At 41.3% G+C, this 26338-nt stretch overlaps 1 protein-coding gene across 3 annotated transcripts in view; it reads right to left on the bottom strand.

Annotated features, from left to right (window-relative positions):
• ankrd11 (ankyrin repeat domain 11) overlaps window positions 1-26338 on the bottom strand; it is a 272200-nt gene that overhangs the window by 227671 nt on the left and 18191 nt on the right. The window contains exon 1 of one of the 3 annotated variants that reach the window (XM_060911700.1): window positions 11903-11960. The exons of the other annotated variants lie outside the window; for them this stretch is intronic. The gene's annotated coding sequence lies outside the window, so the exon portion shown is untranslated. Of the gene's footprint in view, window positions 1-11902; window positions 11961-26338 lie in introns of those variants that run through there. 3 annotated transcript variants of the gene reach the window in all.

Below are 26338 nucleotides of genomic sequence, written 5' to 3'. Positions count from 1 at the left end.
TGTGACTTCACTTGTGATAATGTTTTGATTTAAATAGTGTTTGATTTCAGTTACATTTCAGTTAGTCATGACCTGCTAATGTTTCTAATTTCACACATGACCATTTTTTGCTCTTTATGACAATAAAATGTTTGGAAACTCAATTGTGCGTAATAATTTGGAACATGCATTTTGAGTGCATTTGTGTTTTTTATTTCTTAAAAATTTACTGTTATCATTGGGAGGTTCGTTCAAAAACATTTGAATTGTACTCTAATGGTTGATGACTGGAAAATCATGATGACTGCCATTAATATAGATAATTTAGGAAAATATGATTTGCATAATAATTTGGAACACAGTGTAGTTTCTGGGATATTTGCATCTCAAATAACATAAGTTTTTGAAACACCTTACATTTTTATGTACCTGTCTCAGAAACTGGGTACTGTGGGGGTACCCCACTAAATATAATCACAGTCAATAAACTATACAGTTTTGAATGGTGATGTTGGTTTTAATTTGAAATAAAATGATGAAAGAATACAGATAAAACTAAATCTTTGATGTGAATACTCTATTCAGAATTTGGCAAAAATTCTGCAAATGTGTGGAAAAATGGCGGCTTGATCTGGGACATGATAAATGGTGGACTACATCGCATTCCCTTAAAAAGGTTGTAGTCCATGAAAAAGTCTACAGTTATCACTAATTGTATTTTAAAGTTGTGACTTTATACACCTAAGGATCGGTACGCTCACAGAATAATTATAATCCTAATAAAACATCATGCAAAATATTTGATCACCGTTGTAACTCCATTTTCCACATACCCAAAACCAATACGATCGCGTGTTTTGATCTAAAAAGAAAGTCTCAGGGTCAAGGCCACGACCTCACCAAAAGTAGGAACTTAAAATCACTACGCCATATAAAAATTTAGTTATAAAATCTGCAATTTCGTTTTTTAAAACGAAAGCTGAAATGTTAGGTACAGAATATGTTTCTTACAGAATATGTTACGATGGTAGCTGGTCTTGTATGAATTTCTGAGCTATAAAATGAGTTGTGGTCTATTTTTTACCGTAGCGTGTTATTTGTGTGCGGGGAAGGACACACATTAACAATTTGCATGTGCAGAATGGAATTTTCCACTCCAACAGTTAGAAGTTGATCGTGCTTCCATTTGCGGTCTTTGTTACGCGGGTGATCTGTTCGGACGTTATCACTGAAAAGGTGAGTTTTGACAGTTTATTTTGTTTTAGTCTTGCAGTATAAAGCAATTGAATGTTTCCTTTTCATCTTATTTTCATGTTTTGTAGTGTCTGCGTATTTTTGGCCAATATTTTGCAACCATGGTCAATTTAGGCCCTGTCCACACGGCAACGGATTCAGGTGAATCTGATAAAATTGTTTATCGTTTCGGCCTGGCGTCCACACAGCACCGGCATTTTGGGTGCCCCAAAACTAAATCTTTTGAGAACAGGTCCCAGAGTGGAAAAATCTGGCAATGGCACCGTTGCGAAGTCGTCTGGATGAGTAGAACGGATTTGTTTACGATGACATCACAACCACATGACTGTCAGTGCTTCACGCCGGGTAGAAGTGTAACGAACTCGATGCGAGTTGTCAACAAATCCTATAACTTGGTTCATGAAACGCGCTTACAAAATATTTTCACTGTGAATATTTATTGTGTAATGGTGCAAAGTGAGAGAGAGGGAGAGAGAGAGAGAGAGAGAGAGAGAGAGAGAGAGAGAGAGAGAGAGAAAATAGCCCTTAGGGCAGAGTCTTTAGTCCAAACACTGCGGAAGCTAATGTGGCTCATGCTACAGAAGAAGGGGTTTATGCGCATGCGTGTACTACTTCTTCCATTGTTCTGGTGTCTCCGATGGGACCGTCTTACAGCGCACCTAGAAGTGTGGCATGTGTATTGCATCGTTTTCAGCAAGCGTTGCGTTGCCATATGGACCCGAAATTTAACTGATCCGTTGCCCATGTGGACGCGACCTTCAGCCGGTACATTCGCTGTTCTTTTACCAGCACTGTTCTTCTCATATTTCCGGTGTGTTCTTGATTTTTCCATTGTGTCCTATTTTGCCATATCAAATACCCAAAATGTATCATATTATTCATATTTAAGTGAATAATCAATTCAGTCATCATAACTTGCCATTTTTAACCCAAGCAATCAAAAAGAGGAAATTTTTTCAATATTTTCACTCATCTGTGAAGGAGGGGCTTTAATTCTTCATGACGTAGTTATATGTAAATCAATTTTGCAAATCAAAAAAAAAAAAAAAAGTGTGTGTATATATATTAGTGCTGTCAAGCGATTAAAATATTTCATCGCAATTAATGTCGCGACTGTCATAGTTAACTCGCGATTAATCGCAATTTAATCGCACATTTTTGTCACATGAAAAACCATTGTAATTCTCTTATCAGCATAAAAAAGTGAATGGGCTTGCTTTGTACCAATGTTTTTTTTTTTATTGCAGAGCATAACACGTCTTGTCACAGCCACTGACATCCATAACTTCCATATTAGATGAGAAAACCAAGGGATGAAAAATAAAGTGCACATCACTGTGAAAATAAAATGTTTTATTTTACTCTTCATAAGTTTCTTTTGAAGAGAAGTATTTGCCATAAAAGAAGAAAAAAACAGATAAAAATAAAAACATTCATCATACGTTCAAAAACGTTCATCATAGCGTGGCACTGTATTATCTAATTCTCACTGCTTATAACTCTACACCTCCCCGGTGGAGATGAGCTGGGAAACTGAAGACTGAAGGAACAGTATTGAAAAGTATTTTTCCAGTCTCACCTGTGAAAGGTAATCCCATGTGATCTCGTTTGGACGGTAAACCTGTTGGTACAGTTAAACGCAGCACATGAATGAGGCATCTTTATTCTCGGCTACTGTCTAGACGCTATACCAGAGACGGTTGAAGAATCTCCACTCTGCCACATCCAATATGGCGGCGAGGATGTTTATGTTTATGTGTCTATGCCTTTCTCCATCACTCACACGTACTCTTATTGAAGCAGCGTGCGACAAGCCTCAACAGGAACTACGGGTGACTCGCAGGGCCAAATTAGAATTTGCGTTAACGGCACTTTTTTTTTAATCGCGATAAATTGAGATCGTGTTAACTTTGACAGCACTAATTTATTTACACACACACACACGTACAGGTAGTCGTCGACTTACGACTGACCGGTTGTAAACCGATCTGGTCGTAAGTCGGCCTATGTTAAATGAACGCAAGTATATTGTGATGTGTAATGATATTGTAATCATCTTAAAGTCTTATTTTATCAACATTTTCTTATTTCATTACCTTGGCTCATTATTTGGTTTAAGTCAAACACTGCATACTACACTGTGTACAGTACAATTCGTTTAATATGTGCAAAACAAAAAATACGAAATACAGGTGTGAAAAATAGAAAAAATTTTAGTTTGAAACGTAGCAAAATACAAAACTTAGTGACCACTGGCATCACTGGTGCTTGGCTGTGGGTCGTTTACATCAGCTGTTGCAGCGCTCGGGCTGGCAGGAGGATTTGCTCTTTTCATAAACATGGTAAGCCTTGTCTGAATTGTTTCTTTTTCTCCTCATAAATTTCACGATATGGACGAAGCGCGTCAGTGTTTCACACAGACCAGGTAGCAATTTGTGGTGCTCCACTGTGCTGATGAGGGAATCGTGCACGGTGGTGTCGGTCATTGGGGTGTATGCAAAGTGTTTACAGCGGGCGGTGTTCAAACACACAGTATTTTGCTTCAGAGTCACCTGCTGGGACTATTTTAAAGCTACAAGAAGCATTCGAGATTATTCAGTTCAATCCAGAGGTGGAAAAACTGGATTGACAGAGTAAAAGTCCTGCTTAGGTTTTCCTTCTGCCTGTGCTCTCAACAAAGGTGATTTCACCAATTAGCTCATCAACCTGGCTTAGGGGATGTGGTAATTAGGATCAGCTGGTTCATTGAATTGGCTGGAGCAAAAATGTGGCAGGGTTTTTCCACCTCTGGTTCAATCTAAATTCTTTTAAGTTCTTTAAGAGAAGACAGCTAAAACAATTTTTCCCAGAACCCTGCCTGGTTTCATTCCTCGACCCAACTTTACATTACAGGGCAGGCCATTAATTTGCTGGGCTTGATGTTGGTGGAAAACCTGTCTTTTAAATTTATGAAAACTCCTCACCAAAATTGAAGTTCTAGTTTTTACTAAAGACGCACCGATTGCAATTTTTTGGGCCGATTCCGATTTCCCATGTAGTGTGACCTGCCGATACCGATTTTGGCCGATTCCGATTTCATTTTTTCAAACCACTTCACAGCACGGTGGCACGGTGGTGTAGTGGTTAGCGCTGTCGCCTCACAGCAAGAAGGTCCTGGGTTCGAGCCCCGGGGCCGGCGAGGGCCTTTCTATGTGGAGTTTGCATGTTCTCCCCGTGTCCGCGTGCGTTTCCTCCGGGTGCTCCGGTTTCCCCCACAGTCCAAAGACATGCAGGTTAGGTTAACTGGTGACTCTAAATTGACCGTAGGTGTGAATGTGAGTGTGAATGGTTGTCTGTGTCTATGTGTCAGCCCTGTGATGACCTGGTGACTTGTCCAGGGTGTACCCCGCCTCTCGCCCGTAGTCAGCTGGGATAGGCTCCAGCTTGCCTGCGACCCTGTAGAAGGATAAAGCGGCTAGAGATAATGAGATGAGACTTCACAGCACACACAAAGACTATTTTCTTTTTATCTTTTCTTTAATGGAACATCCTGCCAGATTTTCAGTAATAAATTTTTAACACCTCAAAAGTTGAAAACAAACAAAAAGACATTGTTCTTTGTAAAATCTTTCTTCATGTTTGGTATTAACATATTAATTCTTGAAATAGGAAATTCACGCAAACATTTTTTTCTTTTCCCATCCAATATCTGGCACAAAAACAACTTCCCCCTCATATATTATTTGCCTACTGCTATGGAACACACTTTCATAAGCCTATTTAGATCTGAAAACTTATGCCTTATAGAACAACCCATTTCTTCATTCAGTATCAAAATACAAAAATAATTTCCAGTCATACTTGTACCATAGCCATTCTATCATCTTTGTCAAATGTGTATTTGTAGAGTAATTTCCAATGGAATCAAGTGCAACCAAGGCTGTAAAACAAACAAAAAGACCTTTTTTTTTTCTTTCTCTCTTTGTACAAATCTAACTAGATGTTTGGTAATAGGCTAACGTATTAATTCCTGTAATGGGAAATTCACACAACCACAAACATTTTCTTCTTTTCACATCCAATATCTGGCACAAAAAAAAAAATTCACTATATTTGGATATATAATATATCCAAATATAGTGAAATTTTTTTGTTGTTAACAGCGCACGCCGGAGCTCGTTAGGCGCACAGGACTGACACTGTTCTGCGCAAGCGCAACACAATCGCACTAGAAAGCATGTTCAAGCTGCCAGTGTAGCTGCAGTCTTTTTAGTTGCGAATTACGAGTATTTCCACTTTCATCTCTGTGTGATACACAAGTTTTGATCAGCAGAAAATCGGCATATTTTAATTTTGACCAGCTGGTCGCCGGTCATGGCCGATCACGTGAAAATCGGCCGATTCCGATCAGCAGCCGGTCAATCGGTGCATCTCTGGTTTTTACCTTAGTTTTTTGCCTTTTTGGTGGCAATCTTTCAATCATTCTTTAGTTGACATTCAAGGAATAAATTTCAAAAAACAAGCTGGAGGTTTTTATTTTAAATATTGAACTCAACACTTACCTCAACCAATACTAAAATGAAATAAATAGTATAATGTAACAAAATAATAAAATCTCAAGTCTGATTGTATGGCGATAGGAATCCATTGTGTGGCGCTGCGCCACACAATGGTCTACGTATGGGAAACCCTGGCGTCATGTACCATCCACTCAATCCTTGCAAATCGTTTTATGTTTGGGTTCATTGCTTCAAACCGACACGGGAGAAGTTTACTGTACCGGGATACTGTTCACACTGAGCAGCTTGCGTGGCGAGAGGCTGGGCGATGCTGAGAGCTGGGGCGGAAACTGTCGTACACTCAGTTAGCTCAGCTGGGAAACACTCGCCAGTCGTAACCAGGTGGTCGTAAAGTCGATCGGTCGTACCTCTCTCCGTGTGTGTGTATAGTATAAAATAAATAAATAAATAAATAAATAAATAAATAAATAAAAATATATATAAATAAAAAAAAAAAAATATATATATATATATATATATATATATATATATATATATATATATATATATATATGCGCGGCACGGTGGTGTAGTGGTTAGTGCTGTCGCCCCACAGCAAGAAGGTCCGGGTTCGAGCCCCGTGGCCGGCGAGGGCCTTTCTGTGTGGAGTTTGCATGTTCTCCCTGTGTCCGCGTGGGTTTCCTCCGGGTGCTCCGGTTATCCCCACAGTCCAAAGACATGCAGGTTAGGCTAACTGGTGACTCTAAATTGGCCGTAGGTGTGAATGTGAGTGTGAATGGTTGTCTATGTGTCAGCCCTGTGATGACCTGGCGACTTGTCCAGGGTGTACCCCACCTTTCGCCCGTAGTCAGCTGGGATAGGCTCCAGCTTGCCTGCGACCCTGTAGAACAGGATAAAGCGGCTAAAAAATTTGATATTTACACACACATTTTATATTTTTATGTACGTGTTTTATACACACACACACACACACACACACACACACACACACACACACACACACACGGTTTTCCCCAAAGCATTTTAGCGTATCGGGCCCAGATACGCTTGCTCTGCCTGCCGATATGCTTTAGTTAAAATCCGATACACTTAGATTTATACCGATAGGTTAAATTTCCTAACCACAAGTAACTAGATACATAGGAGAGCAAATAACAGATCCATTTACATATTGATTGATATTTGTGTTAAACAAGCGGCCTTTTTTTCAAATGTTTGTGTTGATTCTGTCCAAGTAATATGTCCGCGTGGTATGATGTAAACAAACTGTAATCTGTTGGCTATGTCAAGATCACGTGTTCAAACCGTTCAATAAAAATATCGAAAGAAAACGTCAGACATCCTGGAATTTTCCGATTCATTATTAGCGATCTCATTGGCTGCCGGTGTTGTCCCCCACCAGACGGGCAAAGCCGACTGATTTTAATCACAAAAGTTTGACCTCATCTATTATCATTATGGCTTCGATCAAAGACTGGCTGACTAAACGTCAAGAAACCCACGCGAGTGATGGCGCACAAAATCAGACAACTGTCACGACAACGAAAACGTCGTCAATTTTGATCACAGCGACTGGCTCAAAAAGCACAACTACTCTGTCCACCTCCACGACGATGACAACTGGCACTACAGTGTCTACACCAGCATTCTCTCAGTGCCAGAATTGATTAGGCTTGTGATCTTCCTTCTCACCATCTCTCTCCTCTGTGCTGTAATCGAGCTGACTGACAGGATACGTCCTTCCTGTGTCCAAGGAGAATTAATCTGCTTTAAAGGAGTAGAAAACTTAATTCATTAGTTTGGGTTTACAGAAAGATCATGTACTAATAAACACTCTCACGAAGTGAAGTTGTCCAAATGTGTCAAATATGGCATAATTCCAAATAATAATCATAAGCATTTCTGGCAGTGTGATGTCACTGGGATCCATTTAACAAAAGGCGGCTCCGGATTATTATTTTGTTAAAGGGTCACAGTGACATCACACTGCCAAATATGCTTATCATTATTATTCGAAATTATGCTACATGACACTTATTCACAAATTCTCTTCATGAATAAGTACATAGTCTTTCTGCAAACTTAAATGTATGAATTAAGTTTTCTTTTCCTTTAAATATGTTTTAATCGTAATCTAGTCCGTTTAATAAAGTGCCAAAATTTAAACTTTAAAATATGCAGTTGCCTTACTTTTCTTTTCAGTGTATCTTAGTTATACATATATTATGGTAACTGCATCAGAAACATTCTAAATCATTACAGTTATAGTAATACAGCGACTTATTTTAAGGCAGCAGTTCTGAGGTTCAGATCCTTTTGTGATCAACAGGTCGTCATGACGATCGATTCTCTTCACTGGACTGCATAAGATGGAGCGAACCACTGGTCATATTTTCATGCATATTTTTGTTACAACACTACTTGATCATAGATAATTAAGGGAACCCCGTAGATTTTCAATCTATCATATACCTAAGTAATCTATAACAAAACAGTTTAACTTGCATGTTGAACTTTAAGGTGAAATTTCAAATATGTGTATACATTAATACTATTTAGGTCAGAAATCATTGAAAGACTGGTAAAATCTATCCTATAATCATGTATCTAAAACCTCTCAGAGACCCTGAAAATGCACCTGAGAGCATCTATTTTCAAAAAATTTTTCGGGGGAGCATGCCCCCAGACCCCTCTAGTTTTGCTTCGTGCCTTTGGTGCTCGCTTTCGCACCATTGGCGCTCAATTGTCTGTGTATTATCATGCCAGAATTTAGGGCTTTAATTTTTTTCTGGGGAAAACACAGTGTATATTTTATTTATATATATATAGTGTTGTCAAGCGATTAAAATATTTAATCACGATTAATGTCGCGACAGTCATAGTTAACTCGCGATTAATCGCAATTTAATCGCACATTTTTGTCACATAAAAAAACATTGTAATTCTCTTATCAGCATAAAAAAGTGAATGGGCTTGCTTTATACCAATGTTTTTTTTTTTATTGCAAAGCATAACACGTCTTGACACAGCCACTGCAAAGTGAAACCTAAGCCGAACACCAGAGCAGGGCTAGCAAGAGAACCATGAGTGAAATGATCTACTGTTTGAGTTAGTCTCTAATCAGAGAGACAGGTTACACAGTGACGGTAGGCTTGACATGCTTGATTATAATATAAAGTACACTATTATATTAAGTTTAAGTTGTTCGTTGATAAATATTGCATTGAATCTGATCTTTACTGTTTCAGCTCACTTAACACATTTTGTACTTTTACACTTTCTGCCTGTTGATGCGTCGTGCTGTCCAATCAGAGGCGGCCAAATTTGCATATTACAGGAAGGATTTCTGGGATAGCATTGAGTTTACAGTTCAGAGGGATCTGGCTTCTTTAGACGCTGTCTTCTTAAAACTGAATAAATATTTAAAAAGAGCCAAATGAGCCAGTCTTTTGAACGGCTCTTTTCAAAGAACGGATCACAAAGATGCGGATCCCATCAAAGAACCATAAATCCCATCTCTACTAGCGCGCCCTGCCCGCGCTGGTTTTTTGGGGAAGGCAGAGGACTCTGGCTGTGCGGGGCGTGGCATTACAGTCTAGCTGCTATCGGTTTTTTTGCAAAGTCTTTGTTCCAAGTTCCTGGCAGTTTCAAAAGCTTATGAAAAACCTACATCATGTCACAGAGCATTAATCTCGCGATAAAAAAAATTATCACCGTTAAAATTGAGTCAAGTTAACGCGTTAATAACGCGACATTTTTGACAGCACTAATATATATGCGCATCTTGACTGTCTTAATTCTGCACCTATGCACATTTGTTCATAAGCAGAATTTTTAAAATTGGATTTTAAATTAAAAAACAAAAACACAACTGTCCAAACACAATATGAAGCAAGTCATTAAGAAAATTATAAAAATGTGCTAAAACATAAAAAAACAAAACCATAGACTAGTGAGCATGCTATGTGTACCAGCTAAACTTGTTAGAAGATTTGAGGAGGAGGACAAACTCAAATCTGAGCCGTCCATTTTTAAAGTGATTATGTGGGCACGTTTTGGATTTGATCAATGAGGAGGACAAAAAGAAGTGGACAAGAAGGATGCCATGTGAAAACAAAATCATAACGCATGCTGACATCTGGAGTTGGAAAAAAGAGAAGGTTTAGGGGGAAAAAAAAAAAAAGGCATTGGTGTGCGCTTCCTGCTCAACAGAGAACCCTCAAGCATGTGGCAAAGTGTCTACGTAACTCGGACTACATAAATTACCAGATTTCATCCGAAAAGATTTGTGTACATGCTACTCAGGCTTTCGCACAATCTTACACATGCTAGAGCAGATACATGCATGTTATTTACCAGCTGGGAGGTCCGTATCGTCAAATACTGTGACCGAGGTCTTGAAAGTACTGACCGAGTCCCTCTGGGCCGAGGTCAGTATTCAAGGCCGAGGTCACGGTATTTCACCATACGGACAGACCTTAAGCTGATAAATAATATCTTTATTTTTTTCTCTACCCAATTCTAACAGAAAACGTGAGCACCCGAAAGGGAAAACCGAGCCGAGGCGCCATTTTGAATCCTCATTCACGGCTGTAATGCAAATCACTTCCTTCACGGTATACAAGTGCACTTCCATGGCAGGGAAAAAAAAAAAAAAGCTACATTTTGCCACCTATGTAGTCCCCTATTTATACAAATATGAGTCATTCAGGATTCAGCTATGTTTTTGCTCGGCGTTAGCAACAGTTACAGGTTTTTAGCTTTCTCCTGAAATGTTTTCTTTTATTTTTTCTTCCTCAGGGTAGTAAAACTCACTTTTGCTGTGAACACTGTCGTTATCGCCATCCATGCTGTAAAATTAATGCCATTCTCCTGAGAAATGCTGGCAAAAATTTATTAGATTTTTGATAATCTCATAAATAAATCTTATTTAAAAAAAGAGAAATGTTGACAAAAAAAAAAAAAATGCTACTATGTTGTTTGTTGTGAACGAGCGAGTCGCCAGAGGTCCGTAACCGGGGTCCGTACTGTAGGATACGGACCTGCTCGCCAGCCAATCAGAGCGCAGGATTTGGACCGCGAAAAAAATAAAGAGCGTTTATTTTATGTTTTAAGAGTAAAATATTTGTATAAAAATCCAACATCATACATTGTGTTTAGAAGCTCGGTGCGTCAACATACATCAAGAACTCTAATTGCATCACAGCATGTGAAATTCACACTGAACTCATAAGTAGTCTACTACAGAGTCCCACCCTGCCTCACACCCCACCCCAGTGAAGTGCTTATCTCACTGTCCCGCTTCACACTTCACTCACTCCAAGCTCATTTTTGCACAGAAATGAGCAGCAGAGTCCATCATTCCTTATTCTCACAGTCAAACATGCAGCCCTGGACACACACACAAACCACAGTAACACCCTGCTTCTAACTTCCTGTCAAGAGATGAGGGAGATAAGCGACTTCGAAAGGGAGGTGCGAGGTCAAAAGGGCAGCTTATAATAAATTGAAGAGAACATCATGTGAGCCTGCGACACGTTCAATTATTCATTCTATTTTAATGAAACAAAGAGCACACAACATGGCGCCACACACACACAGACACACACACACACACACACACACACACGACAATTCTCACAGAGCAGAAGGTCTGAAATAGAAAAGATCCCAATCAACATGGATGAAAAGCAAAAATGCTCAAGAGGACAGATAGCAAAATGGCATGACGATGCAACCCTAAAGTGAAAGAGGTAATTTCTTCTGAATCCATGCATAGATAATCACAACCATGACCCTTGGGCTCCTGTTTTCCACTACACATCCAGCCTACACATTAAAATTCAAATGAGGCGAGAGGACTGGCATATTCATACTCGAGAAAATAGACTATGATGAATCCGAGATCTAAAAAACAAAATACAAACAAAAACACAAAAAAATATATAAATCGCCACAAAATTCTCAGATGCAGTAAATAAGACTAATGTCTACCTTCAACCGCAGCCCCATCATCAGCACAAACACACGAACCAATTATACAAATTGGATTAATAATTTCAGTCAAGACAAGAGCGGAGGATTAAAGATAACAAAAAGAAGAAATGCAGATACACAAGTTAGTCATGGCAACCTTGAAACAACACACGGCTACAAGGAAGTTTCAATACCCTTCATTTCCTGAGGAAACCGGAGACACGCAAAGAGGTACCATGTCTCCGTACGCTACAGAGGAGTAACTAAGCGTGCCGAGAGCACAACTTGGCCCCAGTAAGGATGGGCTCACGTGTGCACGTGTCCAAAAGCTGCAGTGGCTGATTGCTAAATCTTTAGGATTCACTGAAGTTGTGCAATGTTCTCTTGCGGTGGCTCTAAGAGAACATCCTGTAAAGGAAACGAGTCAAGTCACATGACCACAACAGCAACAAAGGGCAAAAAACTGACAATTTCCTCCAAGACAGTGTAGAAATAGCTGGTGAAAAGGCTAATGAGAGCATGTATTATATGTGAATCCTATGTACATGCTTTTCCCAGCCTGCTTCCCAGAGCTGAGTGTGGGACCTGAAATGTGAGCAGTAAACAGACTTTGTGCTGGGATCCATAAAGCTGAACCAAGAGGTCCCTGATTTTTTACCTTTCATTTCATTACAGTAGTGGAAAGTACAACCCACTATTACCAGGTATTTACTTTATTACTGCGCTCTAACAGATACTGGCCTGTTTGACTGGTACAACTGGATTAACTCAAACCTCAACATATGATTCTTCCTGAAACTGTTGTCACAATGTTAGAAGCACAGAGTCGTGCAGCATTGAGACTAGAAAGAGGCTTGCTGCTGCCATTATTATGTCTGTGATATGTCTGGATCATGGTGATGTCATCGATATGCATCCGTCTTCTCAGGGTTGACATGCTCCTGACACAGTTTAAGCCTCGGTCACAATCGGCCGTACGTGCTCCTACGGCCGGTCTATGTGCAAAAAAATGCAAGAAACGCACGGAGGGCGTGTGTGTGACGTGCTGATTTTCGAGCCGTAGACTGGCCGCAGAGGTTCTTTGTCATGTCAAACAAACTCTACGGGCGCTTACGTTTTTTTCAGGTTGCAAGACAAACTTACGGCCAACGTGCGTCTTTCTCCAAGAACAAAAAAAACGCAGTGATTTGGAAAACGCCAAAAATAAAAAAATTTTAAAAATAAAAATCGCACGGCCAAAAAATCGTACGTCCGGTTGTGACCTAGGCTTTACCATGGAGCACTAAGGTTTATCACTAATTTCAGACCTCTGACTCATCACTGTTTGGTGGGGTTTACATTAGACCGTATCAGCGGATCATCAGATTAACGTTTTTAAAAACGATTAGCGTGCACACAGCAACGCCAATACACGATTCGCGTGCACACAGCAACGCCAATACACGGATACGCTAATCACATGACTAATTCGGCACGTAAGTTGAAATGTGTCAGTGCGGCTCATTGCTTCCTCCTCAGCGGCTGCGCTCCAAATCACTCTGCCCTGAACAGCGAGTGCCCTCTGGAGGGTGCGCACTCCGGCCCTGCGCAGCTCACAGAGCACGCGAGTGAAGTGCACGAGCAGTGATTCGGGACTGAGCCGCTGTGCGCAGGTCACTTACCACTTGCAAGTGGAAGGATGGCAAGCCTAAAGACCATCATAACTACACAATGGGCAGTATTTACATCAGTATTTGCAGTATTTTCATACTTTTATACTCTTTAATGAAAGGTGATACAAGGCGGAAGTCCGCGCCGTTTTTCAGCAGTCGCGTCACATGACCAACGCCAGCGAATCAGGAAGGTGGATGTCACAGTGACGTTGTCCAATGACGACGCCAGCTAGAGCTCAGCACAGCGTATCCGCGTATTCTCAATGTTTACACAGCACCGGATCAGACACGATCTGGATTGAATACGTGGACCCTGGCGGATTCCCGTTTCCCGGCGTTTTAATGTAAACGGACAGTGCATCCGTGAAGAAAACGAGACAGATACGGTCTAATGTAAACTTGGCCTTTGTTGCATGCTCATGTTGGTTGGGCTACCTTGTCCACAGGTAGACTTAAACACTGGTATGTTCTCGTGTAGAAGTGTATTTTAGATCTGCTTCCATCATACCTTCAAATGTATGTTTGTCAAAAGAGTGTGGGCGGCTAGTTTTCACCCGCAGGACCCGTTCTTACTTTGTGTTCCAAAGGTCTGTACTAAATTGGGAAAAAAAAAAGGCATTTAAGTTGTTTGTGCCCTCTGCTTGGCCTGAAACTTAAGGAGTTGGTCTCATTACAGTATTTAAAGCGATTTTAAATTATCTGCAGACAGAAACACCTAGCTGTACATGTTTTTCCTGACTTTTTGGTATATTGAGTTTTAATGAACTTCTGTTGATTACTTTTAAATTACCTCTTCATTGCGCAAGTTATTTTGTAAACTATTTTAATGTTTGTGTGTATGGATGTATGTTTTGGCTCTATGCTTTGTTAATTGTGCTGCTGCCTGTCTTCGCCAGAATACTCTTGTAAAAGATGTTTTTAAGTCTTATTGACTCTTTCCTGGTGAAAGAAAGGTTAAATAAAAATAAAATAATATCTTCGCATGCTGTAGTTTTTCAATCGGGATGAACTGGAACAATGACTGCACCCCAGTCCTCCTCACCTGACCTCACTAATGCTCTTGTGGCTGAATGAGCAAATCCCCACAGCCATGCTCCAAAATTTAAAGGGGACCAAATCTTCAAAAAACAAGAGTGCTCGGAGAGCACAATATCCCTGCTGGCAACTATATCTATGCTATAAGTGCTTAATACACCCACATGAAATTGTCAAAGCACAAGTTTGGTAATTAAGGGCCATAACTCTAGTAAAATGCGACTAAATTGAACAAAATTGCAATATGCGTATTACCAACATATAACAAAGAATCCTGTCAAGTTTCATGAAATTCCTCCAAAAATTGTAAGAGGGGTTGATTTCAGAAGGTGAGTACCCTTCCCGGGACGGACGGACATCGCTACGACATAATCCGTCTTCGGGCCTTTTGGCCAGTGGGCGATTTAAAAAGGGGGGGGGGGGGGGGGGGGGCACATATGGGTGCGACTGATCAGGTACCCACAAGCTTTTGGCCATATAGTGCATTTTACACTTAGAGAGACCTGTGGCTGCAATGAAGTTCCAAGTACCTTGTGCAACGTTTGAATAAAATTTCATAATTCTGCAGGCAAGCAATATGACGGCTCCTGTGTTTTCACTACTGCATTTCGGTGCGTGTTTAACGACATGAAACCACACATCGGAGTACGCTGAACCCAATACACTGACCTTCATGGTGCAAGTGCTTCGACTGACAGCATTGCACAAGACCCATGTCTCATGACAGCCTGCATGTGGTTTGCAGGTACTTCTGCCTTTCTGCGCACGCGCGTACACACACACACACACGTGACTTGACTGTTGCAGCAGAATCAGACAGTTTAGAATGAATTCTTTGGTGTAAACATGACATTTACTGTATATTTTACTCCTCCCTACTCTTCATTTTTCAGTCAGCTTCTCAACAAACTCAATGTAGCCAAGACTAAAAGTGGAAGTGTAAAAACTAAACGCATGTATGGAGCGAGGTTTTCTATAACAACAAGAAACATGAGAGTCCAGTCAGTACGTTTAGGGCCCGTTTACACGAGGACGCTGTCGGGTAAAAACGACTAAATATTTTATCGGAAGTGCCTTTCGTCTACACAGGGACGGCGTTTTCGAGGCTGAAAAACGGAAAAAATTGAAAACGCCTTCCAGACTGGATAAGTTAAAAACAGTCCCCGTTGCATATCCGTCTAAACTACCCAATACGCGAAACTCTGCTCGGATCTGCTCACGTCGGGTACACGTTTACGTCATAGTAAGAGCATGTGTGGCAGCGGGGGCGTGGTCAAGCGCCGGTCTGTGACAGGAGGGCGGAGTCAGGGAAGGTAAGTGGCAGAATCACTACACCTGATGTCAATTAACCTGTTTGTGTGTCTTCCCAGTGACCGCGCCCTATTTAAAGAGGGAGAGCAGAGAAGCTCATCCCCAAGCTAGACGCCGGTTGCGTGTGCCTCTGTTGGTTTAAAAATATTGTTAGACTGAAAAGTGTGGCAATAAAGCCTATTTGTAAACCTGATCTCTGTCCTGCCGTCCTCTGTGCTCCACCCACTCATATAGAACGGCTACAGCATGTCTGATTACATCGATCCAACGGACCTTCAAGCTGCTCTGGCAACCTCACGAGTAGCCATAGGCAGAGTAGTCAAAGTTTTCGCGGCGCAGATGTGCAGATCAGACAAGACGGAAGACGTTGCGCATGCGTGCAGACATAGCGGAGGTCTTTCACAGCACCACTAAGCCGCCTGGCATGCACATCCAATTGAATTCCACACATTTATGCGTCACCGTATAGACGCAGATTTCCTCCTTGAAAACGGCCGCGTAGACGCGGAAAAAAGTGAGAACGAAAACGGACTTCTGCGTTTTTGTTTCAGACCGTCCCCGTGTAAAGTGGACCTTAGCTATTCAATTGCTCCGCTTGTGTTTTAAAGAAGTTTTACATTGTGTTCGTCTCAGCAAAATATTGTCCGAATGCGATTATTAAACACACAGCAGGGAGAAGTGTTTGTGAGTGCAGGAAAGTTGCTCAATATTTTATATTTGCATGGGATTCTGGGTCAAAAGCTGTTTGTTTGAAAATAATATAAAATGTGCACATGGGTAAAATGTCTACGTATAAAATGTCTTCACTTATCTGTGACTGTTTAAGAATAGCTACACAGGAAATACAGGTTTCATTAACGCTTTTCTCTTTTTTCTCCAACATGTTTAGATTATTTTGAACAAATTAAAATCTGTCGCATGAACCTCCTCCCCCCAAAAGCAGGACCGTTTTATTGCACAAGAACTGCATTATGACTCAAACGTGTGCAGAACACCTATGCATTGCTTCTGATAGTGAACGTCGTCAAACAAAGGTCTACAAACCTTGTATTCTTCTACTTAATGGATTAGTAAAAGGATTACCCACCTCATGGGTTCAATCAGATAGGGTTTTCTTCATTAGGTTGCCCCAAGTCTCTTTCCTCTGCTCAAACGGAGGTGTACACATCAACCTTTCAGCTATCGGTCTGTTATTAACAGATTAGGCTGCATGCAAATGTGGCTATTCTTTTAGAAAACTGAACAATCATAGAAACAAATCTCTTTCCCATCCCTCTTCTGGTTTGTACAGGAACAGCCCGCTTCTACGACCCAATGCCACACCATGAGTAATGACAAACTCACCACAAAAAAGCAACTCCAACGCACTACACATAGCCTTGTTAAATGCGATGGATTAGCCTATTAACCATATAGGATGTTTGCTGTTGAATTGCTGTCACCATGAACTTGAATTTTAGTCACGTATTCAAAGCATCCTGTAAAGCAGCATTACCTCAAGTAGACAGATTAAAATGACTTTGTAAGCAAGATCCTGGACAAATTAAATAAAACGTCCTTGTTTCTGCATGTTTCCCCGAGGCAGACTGAACATGGCTTACCTTCAGGTCAATGCAACGTGTGAGAAAGGTTTCATCAAGACATCATGAGGTCACCTTTCTGGCTTCCCCAAATGTTTAAACAAAGCTCAGCCACGAAATTCCACCCTTTCTAAAGCATGCTTCACAATGAACTGCAGATACCAAACAGGTTTCTCCACAAGCAAACACTGCAGCCACCGCTGGCCAAAAACAAGCTTCCTGGTGGAGTAAGTGTGCGTACACGATCTAATTCAAGCTATGATGGATCAACTGTAAGCAGTCACTGAACAATTATTAGAAAGCTTTTGTTTTGCTTTTTGTCTGAGAAACTGCAAGAAATTTAAGCAAAATACACAGTGATGCAAAGCACTGTAACACCTTTTGCTGCATCATGTACAAGTCCTCTGTAAACTACATTACTATGCTTCGGTTTCAATCCATGACACCTAGAAACCATGACACAGCCGTTATCTACGAAAAATGTTTCCCAACAAAGACTCAAAGGACACGAAATGCCCTCTGAGAATAATCAGCATTAAGCTTTATTCTGAGGATGTGGCTACCTAAATGAGCGCTCTATGGGAAGTCGTCATTTATACATGACTCCAGTAAAAGCTTTTCCCATCAAGCTTAACAGATCCAGTCCCGGTACTGTAACAAAATGTCGCAGTGCCTCAGGGCCTGCAGCGTCACAATTACTGTACGTTAATCAGAAACAGTTTATAGCAACAGTAATAGCAAAGAGCCACTACCGACTGCCATATTGTTAATGTGCGAATTCAGAAGTGCACATTTGTGTTTACTACATGCATTAAACGAGCGCTCTAAGAAAGCAGCCTGTCGCTGTGTGTCCTGTGAGAATACGCTGCGTTATTCCTGTTGAATGCTGTGTATGTGCGCGCGTGTTCAAGTTGAGTCACAGATGTTCCTGCGGGGCGTTCCCTCATGTGGCGCAATGTCCTAATCACATCTGATAGCAAATAATTGTCTCAATCACATCACCCAAAATAAACATTTCAGGTTCCATCATGGTGTCTCATCCGCAATCTCACACTCCTCATGACAATCACAGCAGTAGATTCAGCACAAAATTAATGATTATGATTTCATGACACTGTCAGGCATGATATGAGCTGCAACTAAGGTATTAGGCAGAGACCCGTCCACCCGTAAATTTGACGGGCAATTGCCGATTTCAACGGGCAAGTATACACACAGACGGATACTGAAACGGACGATAATGCCGAAAATTTTCGCACATGAATACTCCCACATGTCATCCGATAAATCCAGTTATGTTCCGCCCACACACGGACTGGCCATCGGGAGTAGCGGGAGTTTTCCCGGTGGGCTGGTGGTTCAGCGTGGGCCGGCGGAGAAAAAAAAAAAAAAAAACAGTTGCGCGCTGGCCTTTAATATGATAAGCAATGTTAACAGTTTCTTTAACAAACTGTTAACATTGCTTATTACAGTTGCGCGCTGGCCTTTAATATGATGAGCAATGTTAACAGTTTGTTAAAGAAACTGTTAACATTGCTTATCATATTAAAGGCCAGCGCGCAACTGTTTTTTTTTTTTTCTCCGCTGGCCCACACTGAACCACCGGCCCACTGGGAAAACTCCCGCTACTCCCGATGGCCAGTCCGTGTGTGGTTCCGCCATCATTTACAAATCGTAAGAAACACAGTTTAATACGAAAAATACTGAAAACTTGAAATGAAAAATCAGAATATTTCATCGTTTCCGCCATTTTGGCCCGCACTGAATCTTGTAACATGCGGACTGAATAAATCGCGAATTCTGATTGGTCGAAAATTGCCAAACACCCTGCGTTGTAGTTTCCTCTTTCTTGGCGGGAGAACCGCATTTTTTTTTGCTGACTCACTCTTCTGGATCAAGATGAATCCCAACAAACGCCCCAAATTGAATGTGACAAAAACTGATTCGTTTTTCCACAAAAAGACAGAAAAGGTATGTGTGATACATTGATTAACAAGGGGGGTTCATTGGGGTATGGTAAAATAGAATACTGTTGGGTTTTTTTTTTTATTAAATACTGTAACTAGATCAAAAGATTATATACAATTCATTGTTGTTTATTTTCTTTTCACTTTTGTTACCAAATCAAACACCATACATACATCTGATACATTCAGGAGTGAAACTGAAAAAAATACAAAGTAAAAATATGCAATATTTCTGATCAAAAATTACACGCCATTTCACCCTGAAAATGTCCTAGAATGCAGGAAATGAAGTCTAAATTTCAAAAATTTTCTGGGGGGGCATGCCCCCAGACCCCCCTAGAGGGACTTCGCGCCTGCGGCGCTCGTCTTCGCACCTGCGGCGCTTATCAGGATTATATAAAATATTATTTTTGACTGGTAAATTTCTTTTTCTGCCTAATACCCTAGCTGCAACGACTATTAAACAAATAAAATCAACAAGCAAGAACTCCTTTACAAACAAACGTATCTATTTAAAACAAACTTGCAGTGGGAGCACTGATCAGGCTTGGTGTTATTATGGGATGTCCTTTCTGCAAAAAAAAAAAAGGGGGGGGGGGGGTTTGCGTTACATACATACGATAAAAATCTGCTCCACACTTGAATATCTAAATGGACTGGGACTATCCCTCAACACAAAGGCCTCTGTAATCAGCAAATAATAGCCTACATGAGAATGTAGTGACCGAATAAACCCGAGTTGCTTCATTCAAAGGACCAAACTGCCCAAGCACCATTTAAACAAAACAAACACACACAAAACCCTTCATTCTAATTTTTATACTCCACAGTTGCTAACTCAGTGTTTATTTCAGAAATAAAAGCAATTTTGAGAGAAAAGGAGAGAGAGATAGAAAGAAAGAAATATTAAGGAAACATTGCTTTCCTTATTCGGTTAGTGGATATGTTTGATTCCTGGCTGAATTAACCAACTGCCTTTCTGCACAAGAAGTGCTGCCGAACACGTTTCCAGCGACAAGCACAGAAAACTGTTGTTGTTAAAAACCCCGCCCCTCTAACCGCAAACCGGTTTGCTGTGCTGCAATACCAGGAAATGGCAAGTTCAAAACAAGCAATGAGTCACAGGCAATCAATGGCACTAAGAGAATGCACGGGGCCTGGTACAGAGCCAGAGGGGAAGATTACCACACCTGCCCCAACGTACAGCCGTGGAAAAAAACACCCAGCCCTATCAGAGCGACAGTGTCATACGACAAGGTCAGAGTGCTACATGATCTCTGTTGACACACTGGCCTGGTTTGGGTGAAATACAGCTATGGAGACACAAGCAGTTAAGAAATTTACTGGGATTTTCAACACAAAACGGTAGCTGTGAACTCCAGCTCCCCAACATTCTGTTTGTACATTTCACATCTTAGTTATATTATAGTAATATGAAAACAGAATTACACACATCTCTTTTATAGTTTAAATAGCAGTGTACAGGGTCTCTGAAAAGTCAGGAACCACTGAGAGTAAAAATTACATGTATTTAATTCTGCATTTATTTATTATTGACAATATGTGCTCTTACTTTTCACCCTGTGAAAGGACCATATCATACGATATTGACATTACAACCGAGTGGTAGACAACGCATAAATTCATTAGCAATCCCAGCAGGATGTAAAAGTCCAATCCTCCGTGTTGGCTGCCTGAAAACTGACTCAGCGCAAAAAAAGTAGCTAATGTAATAGAATAATGTACAGTGATCTAGTTAGCTAGGTAAGTGCATTAAAGCCAAACAACCCCCCCCCCCCAAAAAAAAAATAAAATAAATAAATAAAAACACACATTTACATTGACAGATAATATCCATATAATAAATGTTCAAGTGTTCATATTTGTACCCATATTCTGTGTCCAGATTGTTATTTTAAAATCAAACATCCCTGGACGCTGCCATCTTATTTTCTCCGAGGTTCAAATATCGCACTCAGAGTACAAATTATGTGAGAGAATCCGAGATTGTGACGTGACGCAACTTACTCACCACGTGACTTACTGAGGCTGAGATCTAGTAGATACATCGCTTCTCCCGAGTATCAAGAACTTGGATGTAAAAATAAGCTCAATCGCTGATAAGGAAACAGTTTTTTGCCATCCCCGATCCTACAAAAGGATATTACTTTTACAAGTGGATATTACAAGCAGTGAAATGGCTGCACACTGTGGACAAATTTCGTTTTGGTAGGCACAGGGTGGCTTATGAAGACCACTTCACAGAGGGACGCTTCATGTGGGAAAAGGTTACAAAAATGTGAAAAGAAAGGCAGTCATGTGAGCAATAATTCAGACTCTTCCATAACTGTAATGCAATCTGTCGAATGCACTTGGCCAAGATATGTAAATCCGACGAGACATAGCAGCCCTATCAATAACTGCTGGTAACCGTCGATTTTGCTGCATATAAACACTCCATCAACAGCTACTCACTGCGGCTTCTTTAATTTTTCCTTGTATTTTTATGCAACTTACCTTTGTTTTTATTCACTGAGAAAAGTGATATTTTTAGATGACATGTTTGTCGTGTTTGTGCCATGACAACGACTAGTATTGTTTACCGGTATCTGCCAGCAATGCATTATCTAGCAGAGTGAGATTTAAACTTCATAAAAAGTGAAGTCTGCTGATACACATTTTGTTGCCAGTAAAATCACATGGTTACAGAAAACATCTGATGAGTTGGCTCTGTGTTACTAATGGCCCTTTTCCACTACCCTTTTTCAGCTCACTTCAGCCCGACACGGCTCGCGTTTCGACTACCTCAGAGCAGCACGACTCAGCTCGCTTCAGCCCTACTCAGCACCCAAAACTCGCATGGTTTTGGGGTAGGGCTGAAGCGAGCCAAACCGAGCCGAGCGGGGCTAGGGGCCTGAGGAGACACTCCCCTGTGCACTGATTGGTGAGGAGGAGTGTCCTCACATGCCCACACACGCCCCACGAGCACGCTGGGATATGTAAACCCGGAAGAAGAATTACGAATTATGAGAATTTCTGAAGCCTTATGCGCCTCGCCTCATCTATACGCTCTTGCCAGTATCTGTTGGCGTTGTCGGTGACAACAAGCCACAGCACCAAGACCAGCAACACTAACGACTCCATGTCCTCCATGTTTATTGTTTACTATCCGGGGCATGAGACTACCGCTTAAAAGGTCACTGATGTCACTGTTTGCGCCACCTAACGACATCACGTGACGTCCACCCACTTTCGCTAACTCCACCCAATGTGTCCACCCACTTCCAGCCAGCACGGTTCAGCGCGGTTGTAGTCGAAATGCAACTCCAACAGCCCCACTCAGCTCGACTCAGCCCAACTCAGCACGGCACGGCTCAGCCCAACTCAGCCGCGTTGGCAGTGGAAAAGCAGCATAAGGTAAACGGTGTACTAGCATGTCAGCAACACCACAAGTGGATACCTGGTTTCAGTGCAAATGGTCGCACCCAGGGAAGCCTAGGCTTGTTCACTGGGGATAGATTAGGGCTAAAACTAGCTCATGTTTTAAGTTGTTTAAATTCTGTAAAGCTGCTTTGCGACAATGTTTATTGTTAAAAGCGCTATACAAATAAACTTGACTTGACTATTCTTAGCAATATCAAGTTTTAAAATGGACACGTTATTATAAACTTGTATTTTGAATTAAAAAAGTACGGGGGCACACCAGGCCACTTGCTGTAATCAGCAAATACAGTATGGACCAAGAGTTTGGCTTTAAAGGGGACAACATATGAAAAACTCACTTCTTCAGTGCTTGTGCAGATACATTTGCAACTCTGAAATACGACACCCAGCCAGTTTCCTTTGTTCTGCCCATTTCAGAAAACATGAGCTTCAACAAGACGTTCAAGATTTGTCTCCACTTTCTATGTCACAAGCAAAGCTCATTAGAATTACACCACTCATACCCCTTTTCCACCAAATCAGTTCCAGGGCTGGTTCGGGGCCAGTGCTGGTGCACAACTCGTTCAACTTGCGAGCCAGCTGAGAACCAGTTTGCGTTTCCATAGCTCGTGGTGCTAAGGGAAGCCACGTCATTACATCGCTGTACACGTCAGTTATGTCGTTGTACACGTCAGTTATGTCATTGTATACGTCAGTTACGTCGCTACGTTTGCATAAACCTTGGTGCGAATATCGAAGCAAAAACAACACGGAAGAAGCAGCAACAACAACAACAACAATAATAATAAAAAATGACTTCGCGTTTGTACAGCTGCTGCTTCTCGTCGCTTAAAAATGGCGATCTTTCGCGGTTTTGTTATTGTTGCTGGTCTTAACAACTCCGCCCCGCTGACGTAAGCGGTTCTTTCCTCTGGCCCAGCAGAGAGTTGGTGCTAGCCTGGAACTGGTTTTTCTGGCCCCAGAGCCAGTTCTTTGTCAGTGGAAACAGAAAACCCGGTTCCAAACTAAGCACTGGCCCCGAACCAGCCCTGGAACTGCTTTGGTGGAAAAGGGGCATCACTCATCTGAGTATCTCCACTCACAGCTCAAGAACTGCGATTGAGAACGAATATTCATGAGGAAAGCGCTACTTGATTGGTCAGTGGGGGGGTGGGGGGGGGGGTGGATTGAGCAGTGGCTCATTATAATTTGAAAGAACAGGCACTCAAATCAGACGTTTTGAACAGGGCTGTTTCGACAGGAGCAGAAGGGAGCTGTGGTGCTTTATCTTCGTGGTATTTTGACCAAAGCATGTCCCAGAGATTTCATTACCACCTCAAGGAACTGAGTCAACTTGGGGAAAAGTAGTGTGCCACCTTTCAGACTAAGGCTACATCCACATGACAACGAGATTTTTTTTTTAGCGGGTAAAAAATATATATATATATATATATCGCGTCCACACGGGCAACGGATCAGTAAAATATCAGGTACATATGGCAACGCAACGCTTGCTGAAAACGATGCAATACACATGCCACACCTCTACGTGCGCTGTAAGACGGTCCCTTCGGAGACACCAGAACAATAGAAGTAGTAAGGACGCATGCGCATAAACCCCTTCTTCTACCCGGCGTGAAGCACTCACAGGAACAAACACACAACAAGAAGAAGATGGCTGCGACTACGCGAGGAAATCGTGCCTTCTGTGTGTACAAATTAGTTTTATTAGTGTGCATAGTTTTATATAACTTAATTTTCTTATTGTGTGTGAACATTTTGAAAAGCATTTTTATATAATTTATATAACTTTGTATATTGTGTGTGAACATTTTGAAAAGCAGTCTTATCCAATAAAAAAAAAATTCTATTCACCATCATGTTTACTTGTTCTAGTCATGTGGCTGTGACGTCATCGTAAACAAATCCGTTCTACTCATCCAGACGACTTCGCAATGGCGCCGTTGCCAGATTTTTCCACTCTGGAACCCGTTCTCAAAAAATATCGTTTTGGGGCACCCAAAACACCAGTGCCGTGTGGACGCCAGGCCGAAACGATAAACAATTTTATCAGATTCACCTGAATCCGTGTGGACAGGGCCTAAGAGAAACAAATGAGTACTCAAATTTTTTTTATCTTCTTCCAAAGTTGTTCACGTGTCTGAACTTTGAATAAAAATCATGTCAGTAGGGTTAGGGTTGTTTTGACTCATAAGCAAACTATATAGTAGTGTTTTGTACCCAAATCGCAAGCAAGTCATTATTTGAATTATGTCTTCATTTCCCATCAACCACGTGGTGACTGCTGGGAAGAAAGAAATAACAGGTTTGCAAAATCTAAACTCTACCTTGGAAAAATGATTATACCATCAACCAGATCACACCTCAGCGGGCAGTGGGATTCGGAAGCACACGCTGCAGTTTGTCCCGATGTGCCTCAAGTTTAAACGTAGCTACATACAAATAAAAATTACTGTTTTGCAAAAAATGGTTTGTTCTCCATTGCATTGTGTAAATTAGTCCCATGTTATAAATAATATGCTTTTACTCAAGCAAAATATTAAAATATCGTCACTGAAGGCTAAGACTTTGTTAGCATACTTCAGTGCAAAGATGCATACGGACATGGCACTCAAATCAGCCGTTTTGAACAGGGCTGTTTCGACAGGGGCAAAAGGGAACTGTGGTGCTTTCTTCTCATGGTATTTTGACCAAAGCATGTCACAGATAGTTCATTACAGCCTCAGGGAACATGGACTTGGACTGGTCAAGAGAATAAGGAAGAAGTTATCCAAAGCTCATAGCTAGGCCGTCATTAAAATTTACAGAATGCAGATCAGACCAAAATCCACCAGCAGGAATTTCTTTCAAAATCTGTGCTTGGAATTTTGCATGTAGTAATAAAACCCCCCAAATTCCCCTTTTCTTCCTCAGAAAAGAGGCAACCTATAAATAACAGACAGGCATTAAAAGAGGCCGAGTAGCACGAATGGAAGGGAGGCACTTTAAGCTTTTGTGCTATACACTCGGCACCGAGCCGCTGAAAGACAATGGAGTGTCAGAGGCCTGCGGTGGCCGTGCTCCCTTTGCTCTTTGGTTAGGTGGGCTTTTCAGTCATGCACAGCGCCTGGGACCCCCATCCCCCTTTCCTGTCACCACCGCATTTCAATGTAAATGGACCGAATGAATGGATGCAGCTGCCCCATCAAAAGGAAAGCAGTGCTAAAGGAGCCAGGGATTGAGAGTCAGCCAGGCCATGCTTGCCTTCTCCAAATGCCCCAAACCCCCACGCCTCATCAGGAGGGAAAAAAGCCAAATCAACAGGAAATTCTGCTTTACATTCTGCCAAATTATAAACTATGATGCGAAGACAGGTCTGTGCTTTTACTCTGGTAGGGAGCTCGAGTTTTACAAAACCAATGCCATTATACCCAGCTGGTTAAACCAATACTATGACATGTGGTCATGCGTTTCTAAAGCAGCCATGGGCTTGAGAAATTAATTACAGCAATTCAACTGTAATTATTCTACTTCTGGTGCACAGAATTTTGTAAACACCACATCATAGTCAGGAAAAAAAAAAAGTTTAGAAGTAATAGAAAGGCCTTTCTCAGAGAGTCTGGCCAACACTGCAGAGAGGGGGGAGACATGGCTGAAGCCAC

The sequence above is a fragment of the Neoarius graeffei genome, chromosome 27, assembly GCF_027579695.1.
Source record: "Neoarius graeffei isolate fNeoGra1 chromosome 27, fNeoGra1.pri, whole genome shotgun sequence".
Classification (NCBI taxonomy): Eukaryota; Metazoa; Chordata; class Actinopteri; order Siluriformes; family Ariidae; genus Neoarius; species Neoarius graeffei.
Note: the sequence above shows the minus strand (reverse complement) of the source record. Positions and strands in the feature narration are given on the sequence as shown.